This window comes from Protopterus annectens, chromosome 1.part2 (assembly GCF_019279795.1).
Source record: "Protopterus annectens isolate FY-2018-M chromosome 1.part2, PAN1.0, whole genome shotgun sequence".
Taxonomy (NCBI): domain Eukaryota; kingdom Metazoa; phylum Chordata; order Ceratodontiformes; family Protopteridae; genus Protopterus; species Protopterus annectens.
This window is the reverse complement of record NC_056727.1, coordinates 772,319,159-772,338,113: the sequence shown is the minus strand read 5'-3', so window position 1 is coordinate 772,338,113 and position 18,955 is coordinate 772,319,159. Positions and strand designations below refer to the sequence as shown.

The 18,955-nt window shown below is 36.4% G+C and overlaps 1 protein-coding gene across 1 annotated transcript in view; it reads right to left on the bottom strand.

The window, feature by feature from the left end:
• The window catches only part of LOC122792480 (carbohydrate sulfotransferase 11-like), a 45,153-nt gene that overhangs the window by 25,623 nt on the left and 575 nt on the right, over positions 1 to 18,955 (bottom strand). The window lies entirely within an intron of this gene.

The window sequence follows — 18,955 nt, the reverse complement described above, 5'->3', positions numbered from 1 at the left end:
TGGAGGAAGATGCACACAGGTGGATTATATCTTATGTAGGAGGGCCAGTTTGAAGGAGATTGGAGACTGTAAAGTGGTGACTGGGGAAAGTGTAGTTAGGCAGCATAGGATGGAGGTTTGTAAGATGACACTGTTGATCAAGAAGAGGAGGAGGAGTGTGAGGGCAGCACCAAGGAGCAAAGAGTGGAAATTGAAAAAGGATAATTGTGAGATGGAGTTCAGGGAAGAGTTATGACAAGCACTGGGTGGCAGTGAAGAGTTACCAAATAGCTGGGTAACTACAGCAGAGCTAGTAAGGGAGACAGCTAGAAAGGTGCTTGGTATAACATCTGGATAGAGGAAGGACGACAAGGGGACATGGTGGTGGAATGAGAAAGTACAGGAGAGTATACAGAGAAAGAGGTTGGCAAGGAAGAAGTGGGATTGTCAGAGAGATGAAGAAAGTAGACAGGAGTATAAGGAGATGAGGTGCATGGCAAGGAGAGAGGTGGCGAAGGCTAAGGATAAGGCATATGAAAAGTTGTATGAAAGGTTGGACACTAAGGAGGGAGAAAAGGACCTGTACCGATTGGCTAGACGGAGTGACCGAGCAAGGAAAGATGTGCAGCAGGTAAAGGTGATAAATGATAATGAGGGAAACATACTTACAAGTGAGGAGAGTGTGTTGAGTAGATGGAAAGAGTACTTTGAGGGGTTGATGAATGAAGAGCATGAGAGGGAGAGAAGGTTGGATGATGTGGGGATAGTGAATCATGAAGTGCAATGGATTAGCAAGGAGGAAGTAAGGATAACTATGAAGAGGATGAAGAATGGAAAGGCTGTTGGTCCAGATGACATACCTGTGGAAGCATGGAGGTGTTTAGGTGAAATGGCAGTGGAGTTTTTAACCAGATTGTTTAATGAAATTTTGGAAAGTGAGAGGATGCCTGAGGAATGGAGGAAAAAGTGTTTTTGGTACCGATTTTTAAGAATAAGGGTGATGTGCAGGGCTGTAGTAACTACAGAGGGATTAAATTGATCAGTCACAGCATGAAGTTATGGGCAAGAGTATTGGAAGCTAGGTTAAGAAGGTATGTGATGATTAGTGATCAGCAGTATGGTTTCATGCCAGGAAAGAGCACTACAGATGCACTGTTTGCTCTGAGAGTGTTGATGGAAAAGTACAGAGAAGGTAAGAAGGAGTTGCATTGTGTTTTTGTAGACTTAGAGAAAGCATATGACAGGGTGCCTAGAGAGGAGTTGTGGTATTGTATGAGGAAGTCAGGAGTGTCAGAGAAGTATGTAAGAGTGGTACAGGATATGTACGAGGGTAGTGTGACAGCGGTGAGGTCTGTGGTGGGCGTGATGGATGCATTTAAGGTGGAGGTGGGATTACATCAAGGATCAGCTCTGAGCTCTTTCTTATTTTCAATGGTGATGGACAGGTTGACAGACGAGATCAGACAGGAGTCCCTGTGGACTATGATGTTTGCAGATGACATTGTGATCTGTAGTGCGAGTAGGGAACAGATGGAGGAGACCTTAGAGAGATGGAGATATGCTCTACAGAGAAGAAGAATGAAGGTCAGCAGGGCTAAGACAGAATATTTGTGTGTGAATGAGAGGCAGGCTAGAGGAATGGTGAGGATGCAAGGAGTAGAGGTGGTGAAGGTGGATGAGTTTAAATACTTGGGGTCAGTAGTTCAGAGTAATGGTGAGTGTGGAAGAGAGGTGAAGAAGAGAGTATAGGCAGGATGGAGTGGGTGGAGAAGAGTGTCAGGAGTTATTTGTGACAGACAAGTACCAGTAAGAGTGAAAGGGAAGGTGTACAAGAGGGTAGTGAGACCAACTATGTTATATGGGTTGGAGACAGTGGCATTGACAAAAAGGCAGGAGTTAGAACTGGATGTGGCAGAGTTAAAGATGTTTAGATTTGCACTCGGTGTGACAAGGGTGGACAGGATTAGGAATAAGTATATTAGAGGGTCAGCCCAAGTTGGAAGGTTTGGAGACAAAGCCAGAGAGGCACGATTACATTAGTTTGGACATGTGCTGAGGAGGGATGCTGAGTATATTGGGAAAAAGATGCTAAGGATGAAGCTACTAGGTAACAGGAAAAGAGGAAGGCCTAAGATAAGGTTTATGGATGTGGTGAGAGAGGACATGCAGGTGGTTGGTGTGACAGAGCAAGATGCAGAGGACAGGAAGAAATGGAAACAGATGATCCGCTGTGGCGATCCCTAACAGGAACAGCCGGAAGATGATGATGATGAATTGGAATGAATCTCAAATTTGGTTAATAATATTAAAAAACAATTAGAATAAATTATTTCTTACGATGGATGAAAGGATAATGCTAATAAAAATGATTATTTTACCAAAAATGTTATTCTACATACAAACATTAATCATAGCCCCTCAGAAAAAAACTAATTAAACAAATAAATACACAGCTACTCAGCTTTTTATGGTACCCACAAAAACTGAGAACCAGTTTCAATTGGCACTGGAGAAGTTGGGAACATGGTGGAATAGCATTGACAAACAGTGAAATATATACTGAATTGGCTATCCTTAATTTAATAAGCCTCTGGTTAAATACTGAATAATTGTCAGGTTAGAAAAGCATTCATAAATCAGTATTGCATCTGCACTACACATCAAAAAGAGAAAATTCTGTCTTTTTTGATACAGATAGAATATACTTGATACTAAAAGATATAATATACAATCCCCCCACAAATTTAAATTGTATGCCATCTATTAATTATATTTTAAATAATTTAAAAAATAATGCTTAGTAACCACTTAATGAGAAATGCATTGTTATTAATGTTTTCAATAGCCTACACAAATAGATGTCTAAATTAATTACATGGAGCTGCTTACTGCTTGGTGTGATGGATTTGAAGTGTTCTTAAGACACTCAGTCTTGCTGCCTGGATTCTGCTAAAATTCAAAGTCTGGTTATATTTGCATTCACAGTCTGTTGCATACAGAAACTTGCAGAGTATACACTGATGAGAGAATATACTTTGCAGCACTTGTCTTTAAGAGCAGTAACCAATAACTTTTATAATAAATCAAACTGGACAAACGTTGCAGCTTAAAAGTACTGTTCCAACTTTACTTCTCATATAGTACAGATGATGTGAGAGATATAACATTTACCTTAGGACACATGAGTCCCTACCATACCTCTAACATAACTGGATTTATACAGCTCTTTATATACAGTTTTAGTCCTCTATTTTGGAGAATTGCTTATCCTGTAGAAACAATACTAAGCTTCCTTGTTTAACAATGTTTTGTAAGAGACCAGCTTTTCTGACAGTGTGAATATCCTGTAACAGTGTCCTGATGTCCATGTAAAAAAACATATTTTTGAGGAAACACATTGTTCTGTATTCTATCTGGATCTGTGTATAAGAACATCTGTTCTTGTGCATCCTGTTTTCCATGCAGAAAAACATATTTTTGAAGAAACACATTGTTCTGACAGTGTGAACATCCTGTATTTTATTTAGATCTTTGTATAAAAACATCTGTTCTTGTGCCATATCCTGTTTTCCATGCAGAAAAACATATTTTTGAGGAAACACATTGCCACAGTGTCATTGTCCATTCTTTAAAAGCAGATTTTGCATTTTTTGCTCTTGCATACATCCTGTTTTTAAGTCTGTAAGGGAAAAATGTCCATTCTTTAAAAGCAGATTTTGTATTTTTGCTCTTGCATACATCCTGTTTTTAAGTCTGTAAGGGAAAAATGTCCATTCAGCAGATTCCTTTTCCAAGCCATGGTAATTTATTATGGATGCTGATTACATATTACTAAACTCTATTTCTACATTTAAGCAAGCTTTATCTTATACCTTATTTATGTTGCATAATTGCAGCACAATTACTTTCAACCTTAGTATATTGTTGAGCACTCTCTAACAATTCCGTCTTTTTTATTTTAAACTAGAGAAATAAATTCAGCATTATTTGGTAATACTTTTTCATTATGACAATTAACAACAGTAACTTGACTAGCTTTTGCTAAGCAGACTTTAATACATGTAAATAATATGCAACCAAGCATTACAATAACAATAAAAGAAATTAAAAATACAGTGATTTTTCCTGTCCAGCCTGTAAATAGATTACTAAACCATTCACTCCAGTCATCATTCCATTTTTTTCTAGTATGTTGAGACACTTGTGCAATCACTTCTAAATGTGCTTTTACAGATTCTGTTTTGTCTGGAATAAATGTACAACATTGTTTTCCTATTAAAGCACATGTACCCCCTTGTGATGCTAATATGTAATCTAATGCCATTCGATTTTGCAAAACCATAGTTCGTATTGCTGTCATTTCGACAATAATGTCAAGGACTGCATTGAAAGTGGCATTTGCCAATACCTCAACTAGTTTAGATAGTTTTCTCAGTTCCCAGATGGCTTTTGCAGCCCCGTACCAAGGGAAAATACCTGCTCCAGAGATTACATCATCTCCTAAATCCATATCTTTTAATTTAATATAATCAAGATTTTGATGATATATACGTGATGTATCTAAGGTGTCTACTGGATTTTCTGGACTTTCAATTAGAGGTAATATATCCCTTTTCTTTTTTGTATTTCTAATGTTTCATTTTGGTAACTCTTTTACATGATGCATTGCTGGTACCACTAATCCTATATAACAGGTGCCATCCCATCCCTTTGGTAACCATTTAGAAGCATATTTACCACAGATGTAATATAACCCATCTGATAGAGCAACACTGCTATTTACCAGACTGCCATTTACTTGTCCCATAGTAGGAGTTTTATCATGTACAACTGTAAAGTTTTTATCTGTTTTACTTCTCCAACATGTAATATTAGTTTTACAGTAATTTTGTGAAAAATGAAATACTGCTGTGTCACTTAATATTAACTGACCCTTAATTGGTATTAAAATAGGAAAACCATGAGAAAATACTCCACGTACTGGTATGTGGTTGTGAACATTTATCATTTCAATTGTTTGAATACAATTGCTATTACCCACTGGAACAGTTCCATTTTGTTGAAAACATATGATCCCCTGCACTATAGCAGATAACTGTACTCTTACTTTACGTAATTGTACATTTATAACTTGATCTCCTGTTTCATTTATTAATACTCTCCAACTACTAAGAGAATTTAGTGGAATAGGTATTAGAGGCATTACCCCTGTTATTTTTGGTATTAAACTACATACCCAACAATTAGAAACATTCATGCTTTTTGCATACCAACATTGTCTTGCTAAGAAAGTGTTAAAAGATGGTGACCAGTCTTGTTCATTTTTCCACATTTCTTTACTCTCTCTCTTATGTAACTTTACAGTTTGATTAACAGGTTGTAAGTATAATTTAATACTAAGCAATACAATAATAGTTAGTATAATAGTTATTATCAATTTAAAAAACCATCCTTTAAATAGAAATTCCATTGCTGAATCATTTTGCCTTTGATCATCCGAAACTGGATTTCCAAAAGGATGCACTTTAAACCAAGTCAATTTCATTAGGGTTTTCTCTGTTGGAAACCTACAAAAGAATACATTTAATCAGATTTACATTGTTCACTATTTTTTATCATTCTTAGTTGATCTTTATGTACCAACATTGTTCTGTTTTTCTTTTTTCCTTTGATTTTGTACACTAATGGTCCAATTTGTTCCACTACTTCAAAAGGGCCTTGCCAATTGCTAGCCCATGGTCCTTCCATTTGGAATGTTTTTACCAATACTTTGGTTCCACAGGGAAGGTTTTCTTCAGCTGGTATTATTGGCACCTTTTTCCATAGATGGAACGCTTGCTCCCTTGCATTATAGTCACATATACTAGTAATTTGTTTTAGCCATTCCTGATGTTTGCTAATTTCTAGCATGGGCCTACCATTAGGTAAATCTGGATCAAATGGTAATTGTATGGGCATTTTGCGGCCTGTCATTATTTCATATGGGGAAATACCTGTTTTGCTGTTTGGTGTTGCTCGAATACCCATTAAAATACCAGGCAGATGATGTACCCATGTATTGCCCTTTTCCAAGCATGCCTTTTTTAGACGTTCTTTTAACGTCCGATTCATACGTTCTACAATGCCATTAGATTGTGGATGGTATGGTACATGAAACCTTTGCTGTATGCCTAACAAATTGCACATTTGTTTAATGAGATCATTAACAAACTGTGGGCCATTGTCTGACTCTATGACCCGTGGCCATCCCCAATGACAGAAAATATTTTTCCATAAGGCTTCTGCTGTTGCCTTTGCTGTCATGGTTTTGGTAGGAATTGCTTCTACCCATTTTGAAAAGACGTCCACTACTACTAGTAGATATCTGTAACCTCCCTTTGTTGTTGGTAATGGACCTGCATAATCTATTTGAACTGCATACCATGGCCCATCCGCTGGCTGTACTCGATGTAACTGAGGCCTTTTGCTTTTAGCATTTACCTGAAGACAGATTAAACATTCTTCTATAATCAGTTTGCAGACCTTTTTAAAATTTGGGTTCCAATACTTTTCTTTTACAACTGCCCATAACTTATCAGTTCCTATATGGCCCAGTATTTGGTGATTTAACTTGACCAACTGGCGTGCCAACTGAAATGGTACATATGGCAACTGTAACCCTTTGGAGGTCGTGTATGCATAGTACTCCTTTGGTGGTATGCCTACCAATCTGCACTGATCGGTTTCTTCTTTTAAGCCCTGTTGTTTTTGTATATTTACAAGGTCTTTCTCTATTGACTCTTTATCTAGCTCTTTTAAGACACTAACTTCTACACTGGCATACTCATATTCTGGAAGTTCTTTTCCATTTTGTGCTGCTTGTTTGGCCAAGGTATCAGCTAACACATTTAATCTGTAAGTTTCACTGGTTGGCTTTTGATGTGCTTTTACTTTTAAGATGCTATACTGTCCTTGTTGTTTTGACATTGTTATAACTTTATATATGTCTTTTAATACTTCAGCATGCCGTAATGGTTTACCTACACTATCCACAAATCCTCGTCTTACCCAGGTTTCCATATGTAGTCTTAAAGAATTTACTACATAAGCACTATCTGAAAAATGTTAATAGGATTGTAATACTTTAGCACATACAATACTGCCTCCAGTTCAGCTCTTTGAGCTGACATATGCCCTGGTAACTTGATTAGTTCAGGAGAACCCAGTTGTGGATTCTCTGGAACTATGGCAAATCCTGTCCAGTATCTGCCTTGGTCCCAATATCGTGCTCCATCCACAAAGATGGATGGCTTAAAGTGATCAAAATCAGATGCTAAAAATTGCACCTCAGGTGACATTATCTTTTCTAAACAGTTATGCTGTTTTCCTTCATATCCCATATGGTTTGACAAATGGTATTTATCCCCTGTCTGTATAGTAACAGTTTTCATTCCAAAAAGTGCCATCCATTTTGCAAAGACTGCCTGACTAATACCATCTGTAATTTTATTCATTTCAAAACTGTCTATCAAAGCTTTTACAGCTTGATGTGGTGTTTGTACTATAATGCTGGAAAATACGGTCAAATATTCAGTTTGTTTAATACCCCAGTAAATGGCTAATAACTGCTGTATACATGGATGGTAACCCAATTCCACTGGAGTCATCTTTCTGGTAAAGAAAGTGACTGGGCGTAATGTTTTTTCCATTCTGTTGTCATTACCATGTGGCCATTCCTGTAGTAGTACCACAGACAGTGTTTTTTTTCCTGCTGCTGCTTGTAACACAAATGGTAACCTTGGAGTGGGCACTATTAGTTCTGTAGCTTGTGCTAGTTTTATTTTTATCTGTGAAAATGCCTCCTCTTCATGAGATCCCCACTCTAAAAAGGTGGAGTTCTTTTGTTCATGTAACATTTTGTATAGGGGAGCAGCCACGGCTGCATAATCCTCTATAAATTCCCTATTGTAATTCATGATTCCCATGAATTTATGTAAGTCTGCTATAGTCAGTGGCTTTTCCATTTGTAAAATGCCTTGTACACGTACAGGGCAAGGAGATCTTCCTGTTGGTTTTATAACAGTACCTAGAAACTTAACTTTTTGTGTCATAAACTGAATTTTTTCACTTTTAGCCTTAAACCCTGCTTGCTGTAGAGTATGAAAAACTCTCTTAAGAAGCCGTACATGCTCCTCTACTGTTTCTGACTGAATTAAAATATCATCAATGTAATGTATTACTGAATCATCCTTTTCCAAATGTTGTAGAATGGATCCTACTGTCTGATGAAAAATAACTGGACTGTTTTGAAACCCTTGTGGTAACCTTGTCATAACATATTGCTGGTTTTAAATGTAAAGGCAAATCTTGGCCAATCTTTTTTCCTGAGTGGCACTGCAAAAAGCCATTTGCTAAATCTATTACTGTAAACCACTTACTTTGTGGCTTAATATGTGCAGCCAACTCTGGGACTCCTGGAATCAAGTGTGCTCTAGGAGTGGTATATTGATTAACCTTTCGTAAATCAATAACAAGACGATAACTACCATCTTTTTCTTAACTGGCCAGATTGGTGAATTTGTAGGACTGTTGCCTTTTTGTATAATCCCTTCTCTTTCCCATTCTGCAATACATTTTTCCATATGTTCTTCTGCTTCCCTAGGAATAGGATATTGTTTTTGAAAAGGTGGTATATAGTCCTGATCACTTCCTATTCCTACTGGGCTTTCTAGTTTCCCACAATCACTGGGACCCTTGGACCATAGATTTGGGAATTGCTGTTGTAAATGCTTCCATACATCCTCACTGTCTGTATTTATATAGCCTGTAGGTTTTTCAGGTTTGTCAGGTAGAGAGATTGCATAGCAACCTGTATTTTGCTCTTCCTCTCTTTGTTGTTTGTCTCCCATCCACAGAATTTCATTAGGTAAATCAATTACTATGCCTAAAGGTCCTAGAATGTCCATACCAATAATGGTATTTGTGCAAGATGGATGCATTAAAAATGCACCCTTCCATATTTGTCCCTCTTGACTAAACTTTATGTCCACATTTTGGATACTCACTGCATAGCATCCTGTGCCATTAAATGCTGAAATGCAAACCTTTTTTATAGGATTTACTGGTAACTGTCTGTTTGTGACAGATACTGCTGCTCCTGTGTCTATTAAGACATTTTTCTACAGTGACCCCTCTACCCAAATATCAATCAGTGGTCATCCATCTCGACCCTTTTTAAAGGTAGTCAGGAAAGATACCAGAGTAGGGGGCACATCCCTATTGTAAGGAAATCCACTCATCCTCTCCTTTATTATCAAATGCAATATGACACACCTCATGTTTTTGTTTGTCATCTTCTTCTGTGTCTGAATGATCTACATATTTAGGTTTTTCAATCTCTTTTTAACTGTTGCCTAGCTATTCCTTCTGCCTGTTCTATCAAATGTTTCAGATTTACAGGTGAAACTGTTTGAAAATCTACCGGGCATACTTTCCCTTTTCCTGTATATTGATGGCTCTTATAACTGTTTTACTAATATTGTAAGGTTTTTGTACATGATCCTGCTTTTCTGACTTTTCTTGTAAATTTGTTTGCTCTCTTTTGGAAACACTCCTGTTCTTCCTTCTTTTGTGCCAGGCTTTGTAATGATCACAATTTTGCTTAACGTGTCCTATTTTTTACAAAGAAGCATGTTGGTGCCTTTTGCTCATTACCTGTGCTTGATCCTGGTACTACAAGCATAGAGGCAGGAGCTGGTGGTGCTGACACAGCTCTTTCTGCTGGTGGTTGGTCACACCATCTTTGCCTTCCCCTGTTTTTGACTTCACCTATTACTTCAAATGGCTCACTATTATCTTCACATGCAAAGATATGGTGTGAGTATAAAGTCCCATCATCGGCCATAGTCCGTCCCCTCATTAGTTTTTGTACCAAATCAGTGAGGGTATCAGAATTTTCTTCGCAGATACATTTAATATCCCCTGGAACCCCTTTGACTTGTTCTAAGAAGCAATGTATTATCTGTTTTTGTATGTCTCTTTTTCCCATGTCTCTATCTGTTGTTTTATATATGATTTGAAATGCAAGTCTAAAATGATCACTTTGTTCCATTAATTTATCTATGATAGTAATTTTAAAATTATCTAATAATTTGGCTGTGAGAGGCTGCCCTTGTGTAAATGCCATTAAAACGGCTGTCATACATCCTACTTTAGTGTTCACCTGATAATCATCTTGCTTTAATTGTATGAAAGTTTTAAAACATTTGGGAATGAAAATCCAGAAACATCTAAGTAATGCATCTGTCCATATATCAGATCCTGCTGTATATGCCACCCATTCTTCAAATGTAAGCATGTTATAAAATATGCCTTTTTTATCATTCCACTGTGGTAAACTCTGTAATAATCTAGACTGTGTATATAAATCTGTAGTGGTTCCCTGTCCCTGTTCTATAATTTGGACTGGTTTTGTGTTTTTTAACTCTTTTTTAAGCTGAGATATCAAAATAGTATTTTGGAAATTAGTCTCTGTTAATTCATCTAATTCTTCTTCCTTTTCCTTCAGATGCTGTTTAAGGTCTGTCATTTCTACCTGTAAGTGTTTAAGGGATATATGATACCTGTTATTGGATTCCTCTGTTGACTGCAGAGCTCCTATGCACTTTTGACAGAGATCTTGGATGTCAGTTTTGAACATTTTAAATTCATTTTGTTTCTCTTTTAAAAACTTATTAAAGTCTTCTGTCAATGTATCATAAGCTTTGTTTCTGTCCTCATCTGTATGTGTAGTCGTGGCATCATTCCATGCTTGTACATAATTTTTAAAGGGAGTTACAAGATCTACAGGGGACTCTGTCAATAACAGATTTGATTGCTGTTGTAATTCAGAAATTAATGTACTGACAGGACATAACTGCTTTACATCTGGATATAATGAAAACTGTGTATCCTTAATTAATTCTTTATCATGAACAGATCTGTCTGCACAGTCTAGTTTTTTAGCAATATCATGCAAGACTTGTTTATGGCATATTACACAAAATGCAGTTTCCTTTGAATCACACAATAAACATTTACTATGATATACTTCATTTTTTGTTGCAAATACCAATCAAATGTTACAATCCACTTACATAATGCTGGTATGTCAACTTGCCCTAACAAGGTTTTACACTTACTAATGTGTTGTGTATACCAACATTGCAATTTACTCCATATTTTATCTGGTTGTTCTGCTACATTAAGAGTAAAACTTGGCTTACATTTGCTAGAATTCTGCCTGATAGCATCCATACTAAAAAAAAAATGTGACGTAGAAAAAAGTCTTACCAGTGAGCAAGAAAACAGGTGATCAGGCTGTTGTTGCAGATGGCTGGAAATTTTTCAAAGTCACTCGAGAAGCTGGGAAAGCACAACAGGCAGCGGACTGCTGTGCTAGTGGATATTCCCCTTTTCTTAGCAAAGTTATGGCACTGCGACTGGAACTTCAGTCTCACTCCGGATGTAGACGTCTAAAAAACTGTACTACTGCAAGCTGCGTAAACTGGAATACTTCTGTTTAGGATTTACACAAACGTACAAATGTTAGTTACTGCAATTTAACTGAAGTGACCCTCTGCAGGGCTTACCATCACTCCTCCTGTGTTTGAATGCAGATTGTAGGTTCAAATGCAGGCTAGCTTGCCATTGAAAAAATTAATTACATGGAGCTGCTTACTGCTTGGTGTGATGGATTTGAAGTGTTCTTAAGACACTCAGTCTTGCTGCCTGGATTCTGCTAAAATTCAAAGTCTGGTTATATTTGCATTCACAGTCTGTTGCATACAGAAACTTGCAGAATATACACTGATGAGAGAATATACTTTGCAGCAGTTGTCTTTAAGAGCAGTAACCAATAACTTTTATAATAAATCAAACTGGACAAACATTGCAGTTTAAAAGTACTGTTCCAACTTTACTTCTCATATAGTACAGATGATGTGAGAGATATAACATTTACCTTAGGACACATGAGTCCCTACCATACCTCTAACATAACTGGATTTATACAGCTCTTTATATACAGTTTTAGTCCTCTATTTTGGAGAATTGCTTATCCTGTAGAAACAATACTAAGCTTCCTTGTTTAATAATGTCTTGTAAGAGACCAGCTTTTCTGACAGTGTGAATATCCTGTAACAGTGTCCTGATGTCCATGTAAAAAACATATTTTTGAGGAAACACATTGTTCTGTATTCTATTTGGATCTGTGTATAAGAACATCTGTTCTTGTGCATCCTGTTTTCCATGCAGAAAAACATATTTTGAAGAAACACATTGTTCTGACAGTGTGAACATCCTGTATTTTATTTAGATCTTTGTATAAAACATCTGTTCTTGTGCCATATCCTGTTTTCCATGCAGAAAAACATATTTTTGAGGAAACACATTGCCACAGTGTCATTGTCCATTCTTTAAAAGCAGATTTTGCATTTTTTGCTCTTGCATACATCCTGTTTTTAAGTCTGTAAGGGAAAAATGTCCATTCTTTAAAAGCAGATTTTGTATTTTTGCTCTTGCATACATCCTGTTTTTAAGTCTGTAAGGGAAAAATGTCCATTCAGCAGATTCCTTTTCCAAGCCATGGTAATTTAGTATGGATGCTGATTACATATTACTAAACTCTATTTCTACATTTAAGCAAGCTTTATCTTATACCTTATTTATGTTGCATAATTGCAGCAAAATTACTTTCAACCTTAGTATATTGTTGAGCACACTCTAACAGTGAAGGTGGATGAGTTTAAATACTTGGGGTCAGTAGTTCAGAGTAATGGTGAGTGTGGAAGAGAGGTGAAGAAGAGAGTATGGGCAGGATGGAGTGGGTGGAGAAGAGTGTCAGGAGTTATTTGTGACAGACGAGTACCAGTAAGAGTGAAAGGGAAGGTGTACAAGAGGGTAGTGAGACCAACTATGTTATATGGGTTGGAGACAGTGGCATTGACAAAAAGGCAGGAGTTAGAACTGGATGTGGCAGAGTTAAAGATGTTTAGATTTGCACTCGGTGTGACAAGGGTGGACAGGATTAGGAATAAGTATATTAGAGGGTCAGCCCAAGTTGGAAGGTTTGGAGACAAAGCCAGAGAGGCACGATTACATTGGTTTGGACATGTGCTGAGGAGGGATGCTGAGTATATTGGGAAAAGGATGCTTAGGATGAAGCTACTAGGTAACAGGAAAAGAGGAAGGCCTAAGATAAGGTTTATGGATGTGGTGAGAGAGGACATGCAGGTGGTTGGTGTGACAGAGCAAGATGCAGAGGACAGGAAGAAATGAAAACAGATGATCCGCTGTGGCGATCCCTAACAGGAACAGCCAGAAGATGATGATGATGAATTGGAATGAATCTCAAATTTGGTTAATAATATTAAAAAACAATTAGAATAAATTATTTCTTACGATGGATGAAAGGATAATGCTAATAAAAATGATTATTTTACCAAAAATGTTATTCTACGTACAAACATTAATCATAGCCCCTCAGAAAAAAACTAATTAAACAAATAAATACACAGCTACTCAGCTTTTTATGGTACCCACAAAAACTGAGAATCAGTTTCAATTGGCACTGGAGAAGATGGGAACATGGTGGAATAGCATTGACAAACATTGAAATATATACTGAATTGGCTATCCTTAATTTAATAAGCCTCTGGTTAAATACTGAATAATTGTCAGGTTAGAAAAGCATTCATAAATCAGTATTGCATCTACACTACACATCAAAAAGAGAAAATTCTGTCATTTTTGATACAGATAGAATACACTTGATACTAAAAGATATAATATACAATCCCCCCACAAATTTAAATTGTATGCCATTTATTAATTATATTTTAAATAATTTAAAAAATAATGCTTAGTAACCACTTAATGAGAAATGCATTGTTATTAATGTTTTCAATAACCTACACAAATAGATGTCTAGACTCATTTAATTTAAATAAAATGAAATAAATGGAAAACTATGGTTTAAACTATTGGTATCAATTTTTGAATAATGACAGAATACATAACTCAAAAATTCTTGTAGCTAGATATAACATAAAACAGGGTAAATGGGTAAATATACAAACGTTTCGAGAATTTCTCATAAGTGAATTAATGTTAAACTCAAACACAACTATATTTACAATTTCTAAAATAATAACCTTATTTTTTGGAATAAATTCAGATAGAAACACTAAGAGTACATCTTTGTCCATATTTTATAAAGCCTCGAGGAGCTGATGCCTAAATACCAGAAGATTCATTTTGGAATTACTCAACTAAATTCAATAAAGAAATCTCAGAAGCCAATAAATCCATGACATTCAAATCTATAAATAACACATCATCATCCTTTTATTGGAATATTTTTACATGAAAATTCCTACATAAATGTTTTCTAACTCCACATAAAATTGCTATAATGTATAAGAAAGATACCATTAAATGTTGGAGATGTAATGAAATAGTAGAAGCAGATTGGTCACATATGTTCCTAAATTGTAAAATAGTTTCTCCTTTTTGGTCTGAATTCAATGACTTTATTAAAGCATTGTAGTCAGACAATTGTGAAATAACAGATTTATAAATACTATTTAATGCACAAATACCAGTTTCAGTATCAAAAATACAAATTCATATCCTTTGGTTACTTCTTGCAATTACAAGAAAAGTTGTTACATTAAACTGGAAATGCCAGAAACGCCTCCCATTCTCTGACTTTCTTGATTTAACAAAAATTGTATGTAATAGGGAATTACAAACTGCTTATAACAGAATATCAAACGTTACTCATAAAAATTATCATGGCTAAAACTGAAAGCTCTACTGGATAAACACTAATTTTGATGAGAAAATTGTATTTGTTATGGACCATGTATATAGTTTTGGGGTCTATATCACTTCAACGAAACGGCTGAAGTTAAGTGCAAAAACATAGAAGTTTTAGAACAGTGATTTGTTTTCCCAGGGAAAAAAAAATGATGTTCCAAGAAACACACAACACAAGCGCAGCAAAAAAAAAACAGCAATCCACACACATATACTTAAAATCCTACATCTAACCCTATACTAAACTGTACATACACTACTATCTATCCACTTACCTTAACTCAAACCCTAACCCTAAGTTCCGTCACTATTGCACACTCACCTGACCCGCGCCCTAACCCTAATTCACCTATCCCGCCCTAAAGTCTATCACTATCACACACCCACCACCCGCGCCCTAACCCTAAAGTCTGTCACTATTGCACACCCACCTCACCCGTGCCCTAACCCTAACTCACCTAACCCGTGCCCTAACCCTAACATCTGCACACTTGCACACTTACCTGAACCCGACCCGTAACTTTCCACAATAGCGAAGCCACAGAAACGGCCCACCAAATTCTTTCCCTGGGAAAGAATTCGGTGTTCCATGGCTTTGCAGTTCGAACATATGGTGTTCGAACTGCTGAAGTTTCGATGAACGGATAGGAACCCATAGTTTTGTTGTTTGTCTGTTTATATTTTTGAACTGTATCATCATTTTATCTATATGCATTGTATATTTCATGGTTATATCAAAAATCTAATTAAAAAGTAAAAAAAAAAATCTCAGGGTTCTGTTCTGTAAAATGAATTATTTCCTGATCAGCAGGTTATGGTAACATTAAGTTAAAACTTCAGTTTAAAACATTATGACACTGCAGTCATGAGAGTGGATGTAGCAAGTAGGGCAAACAGAAGAGTTGTACTATTCTGTCTATGATAGCTTAAGGTGTTGAAGGGAGTTTGATTCATTTATAGATTGCATATTTGAGCTTTTATAGGGCACTGCAACCACATGCAAAGAGGTTACTTTATTTTTAAAACATCTTGAAATAATGGATAACTGATGCACTAATGAAACAACCCACAGAGCAAAGGAAACACAATGTTGGCACACCAAACAAATATTTTAGATTCTGTATTAAAGTCTTTGATTTAGTACTTTGCTTCACTTCTGTTTCTTGTGCCGATGTTGTGTTTTTTTTTTGGTGTTATCTGTAAAATAAACAGCATTACAGTCTATGCACTCAGTGCTTAAACAGTGAATGAAGTGCTTAGTTTGGATGACATAATGACAGGCAGCTGTTTCTTGGCTTAGCCACAGAGTTAAGGTTATAAGTTATTCCTCCAGTCTTATATATTCTTACAATAATTTTACTCTTGCAAACTGTTTCAGTCCATGAAAGTCACTTACTCCATACTCCATGGGTACGACAAGTCTTCAATTATATTTGTACTACACTAAGAAGAAGAAGAAGCAATGGGCTTCATTAGCAAACAGTGTTCTAGAATCTTATTACCCATTTCTAGGTAACAGGACTACTAGCCATTCAGAACCTCTGAGACATGAGGTACTGAACTGAGTAATCTCTCCCTCTGGGTTGCCATTATCCCAGGAAGCAGGGTGTATAAGTCACTTTATAGCAGGAGCAGGATGGTAGATGCTTTCTGCTCCTTGATCCTGGAGTTTTGGAATTTGACTCATGTCATTTTTATGACTTTGATCGTTGCTCTTATCCTTGTCTATTATAAATTTCCACACAAAAATCTATACATGCATTTCGAGGCTGATAAAGGAGTGTAATAAATACCTTTGCTAATTAAAGAATGTAAATATTTCTTTTATCACCATGCTATGCTAAGCATATCATTAAGTAGTTGACACCACTCTGTTTCGTCATCAGTCATTCAAACATCATAAATTAAACATAGTAACTTAGTCCCTTTGCATATAAATAAATAAAAAAAATAAGGCTTTACACATTGTACACAGAAAAACTATGCACGCCGTGCCACAAAAACAGACAAAAGTTCTAAAAGTAAAATTAAAAAAAAGTTCTAGAAATGAAATTTAACAAAACTAGAATGAAAACAGTTAAAAGGAAATCATAAAGAATGAAAGAAAATCACTATTGCAAACAACCAGATGAACAGCATCTGGCATTACCGGTGTATTAGTCTCCAAAACAGAAGGCTAAAGTATCTAACATTTGAAAAACTAAAACATAATACTAATCAACACCATCTTTCGGCTTATCGAGGTTAGGGGTCACCACAGTGGAACAACAGTTCACAGAATGATTGGCAATGGAGTTTTATGGTGTCGAGTTGCTATCCCAGCACCCAAACTCCCACAGAAGGCACACATATGCACCTAGATTAATTTAGAGTGTCCAATCCACCTACAGCATGTCTTTGAGATGTGGGAGGAAACCAGAGCACCCAGAGGAAACCCATGTGACCACAGGGAGGACATGCAAACTGTGCACAGAAGGCACCCCAGCCAAGAATCAAACCGAAGAACCTCTTGCTGTGAGGCAGCAATGCTAACTGCTGCACCACTATGGCTGACCAATAATCAACACCTAACAAACATCCCCATAACCTTCACTATTCTGTTTCAAAACTACACCAAAAAGGTCTATATCAGAATAGCAAAGAGAAGTTTAATAGAATGTCTCTTCATCAACACATAAACAGCAAACGCACTAAAGCACGAATGCTCAGAACACCAATTTCTTTCCCTGGGAAAGAAATCGGTAGCACTAACACAAACACACACACTTTCAAACATTACAATGTGGGAGGCTTCACCCCCCCCACACCCCCCAACGTGGGGGACTGTGCGCCCCCCATACCCCCTAACTAAATATACCAACTCTGAGATCGCACTACAGTGGGGAAAGGTGCAAAGACACTGGGAAGGTTAAGCTATTTCTTTCCCAGGGAATGAAATCACTGTTTTGAGCATTCGCACTTTAGTGCCTTCGCTGTTTATGTGTCCACGAAGAGGCGTTCAATTAAACGCCTCTTCGCTATTCTGATATAGACCCCAACAAAGCTTTATAAAATTTAAGTAAAATATTAACATCAGTATTAATTCATTTGTGAGGCTAGCCATTCATGAAATCCTACTCAGACTAGGAAATTATGTTCAGAATATGCATTTCACTAAAATGAATTTGAAGCAGTTATCCAAACTAAGAAAACCATATCAACTTATATAATGAAATAACTGGGTTTAGGACAGTGATAGCGAACCTTTTGGGTTTGGCTTGTCAAAACCTCCTGGCACAAAATAATTCAGTGCACTTCAAATGAGCAACAAATGCAACAGCAGTGTCTTTGGTAACTCGGGTGTTGGTGTTTACTGATGTGTCACCCAAAATGTTGTGTAACCTTTGACACGTGTTCACTGGTTTAGGATTTATGATATCTTGTGGTCATTCACCATGAAAACAATTCCCTTAAACTTGTAGATTGGAAATGTAATCTAAATGCAAGCTATTAGGCTATTAAATAAAATTCACATACTACCTTTCCTTCGGGTATTGTAGGTTGGTTCACATTTGGAGGGATATGAGCATTTTTTGCACAAATATGCTTTTTTGTACAGTTATATATATTTACTGATATTAGTATTTATATTATTGTCTACATGTTGTCTTAGATTACTTCTTCTTGTTAATTTTTGTTGCTTTTATATGTTGCTGGATGATTTTCAGAATAGGAATTTCATTGTACTTTGTGATGTTGTCTCTAATACATATGACAATAAAGTTGAATTGAATTGAATTGAATTGAATTAATGTATTAGATCCCATATCACTACATAATCAAGTTTCTCTCTAACAAATACTTTGTGTGTTTATGATACATATGTATTTTCAGTTTCTTTCTGTGTAATGTAAGACAAAAAAGATTGAGAGACAAAAGATAAAAAACAAAAGTCCAATTCCCAATCAACTAAAATAATAAAAACAACATTTTGCAGGAGGGCAAGCCCCCCTTCTCTTTCCTCCACAAGTGCTACTTATGTATACCAACTGTGAGACAATGTAACAGTACAGGAAAGTGAAAATCCCCTGCAGTAATTTGCAATTGCACATACTGCTAGCAATACAAACATCACTAAAAACAACCTGAAACAGAAATC